We start from the raw sequence: 2,008 nt of genomic DNA, 5'->3' as shown, positions 1-2,008 counted from the left end.
CGCCTGTTTTGCTCATCATCTCTCTCCATAATGCCTATCGAGATGCTAAGCTAATAGTCATTGATAAATGAATATTTGTTGAATGAATAAATGAAAGATTGAATGGATTAGGGATCAGAAGCAGTCTTATTGTGATTTTTCCCAAGGAGTAACAGCATTAAGTATTTCTTGGGCACCTGTCCACATTACAGCAATGGGAGTAAACCCCTACTTTCCCTTTCCCCTCATATGTGTCAGGAATATGATGTACTTTGTTCAAAGACTGCTTTGTGATGGAGGAACTGAATGCCAAGATGAGCCAAGGGCAAGAGAGGGATCTTCTTTACACTCAAGATGAACTAGGAATTACCATGAAGGAGAGAAGCTAAACCCATTAGATTAAAAAAAAGGTGTTTTTTTTTTTTATTGAGATATTTACAATTGAAGTTGATTTACAATGTTGTGTTAATTTCAGGTATGCAGCAAAGTGATTTATATATATAAAAATATTCTTTTATAGATTCTTTTCCCTTATAGGTTATTACAAAATTTTGACTATAGTTCCCTGTGCTATACAGTAGGTCCTTGTTGGTTATTTATTTTATATATAGTGTGTATATGTTAATCCCAAACTCCTAATTTATCCCTTGCTCCACCTTTCCCCTTTTAAGCCCATTAGATTGTTTAAAAAGTTCAAAAGGCCATAAGTTTATAAAGAGGGATTTATCAGAAATGTTATGATGATGTAAGTAAAATAAAAACGAGAGCAAAGGTCATTGGAGTTATGACAAAATCTAACAGCTGTGTCAAAAAACACAGCTGCAGGCCCTTGCAAGGGGAAATTGAAAAATGCCAATCCAGCAGGAGTGTAAAGAAAAGAGGAAGTGGTTTCTCAGTGTTGGGAGTTATAAATAGTTCAGGGGCTTATAGATTTGAAGGTGATAATTGAGAAGCAACATTGGAAATTATTAGGAAAGATGTATAAACTTAAGTATTGCTGTGAATTTTAGACTTATTATAAAAGCTAAATATGAATGTTTTGAAACTTAGGATATCATAGGAGATATTAGAATCGATAAATGAGGTTTCATGCATGAAAAAGGTGTAGGTTTTTTTTTTTTTTTTAATTTATTTATGGCTGTGTTGGGTCTTCGTTTCTGTGCGAGGGCTTTCTCTAGTTGTGGCAAGCGGGGGCCACTCTTCATTGCGGTGCGCGGGTCTCTCACTATCGCGGCCTCTCTTGTTGCGGAGCACAGGCTCCAGACGCGCAGGCTCAGTAATTGTGGCTCACGGGCCCAGTTGCTCCACGGCACGTGGGATCTTCCCAGACCAGGGCTCGAGCCCGTGTCCCCTGCATTAGCAGGCAGACTCTCAACCACTGCGCCACCAGGGAAGCCCGGTGTAGGTATTTTTTATCATACGTTATCTTATTTTATTCAGATACCAGTCTGATCACACATGGTCCAAGAACACTCAAATAATAAACCAAATATAATCAGATGTTAAAGACTGGTCCTGAAACATTATAGCCAATAATACCAGGCTTGCCTACGATCTCACTGATATAAAGCCACAACTATGCCTCACTGGCCACCAAACTCTTCAGCACAGCTTCCTTAACTGTGAGCTACTTACAGCACCCAGTTTGAGCACTGCTGATTATTTTTTCAGGCTCTAAGTAGTTGTAGAAATCTTAGCGGAGTTTGGAGAAACCAGCTCAATCTCAAGATCATGCCGAGATGTGGCTAATCTAGGCTTTGAGTAAGTCACAGCAGCATTTATTTGCACTGGGGCCTTCTCAGTGAGGTTACGGACAAATTGTCACCTTGAATGGTTGACTGTATCAGGTATAGGTATTTTACAAGGCTGATAAGAAGAAAGGGATCCAGGAAGTAGAAGTATAGAGAAGAGCAGAGCTTAATGTTTTACCAGTGGATTTGAGCTGGCAGTGACACATCAGGAATCAGGCTGAAGGAAGAGAGGGAAGTCAGTAATCACTTAGGTGGGGGAATCACTCAGAGAGGCCATG

The 2,008-nt window shown here is 39.6% G+C and overlaps 1 pseudogene; it reads right to left on the bottom strand.

Moving 5' to 3' along the window:
* Positions 1-1,474: 1,474 nt before the first annotated feature.
* LOC118897947 lies at positions 1,475-1,797 on the bottom strand (annotated as a pseudogene).
* Positions 1,798-2,008: the final 211 nt, after the last annotated feature.

The sequence above is a fragment of the Balaenoptera musculus genome, chromosome 7, assembly GCF_009873245.2.
Source record: "Balaenoptera musculus isolate JJ_BM4_2016_0621 chromosome 7, mBalMus1.pri.v3, whole genome shotgun sequence".
NCBI lineage: Eukaryota > Metazoa > Chordata > Mammalia > Artiodactyla > Balaenopteridae > Balaenoptera > Balaenoptera musculus.
Note: the sequence above shows the minus strand (reverse complement) of the source record. Positions and strands in the feature narration are given on the sequence as shown.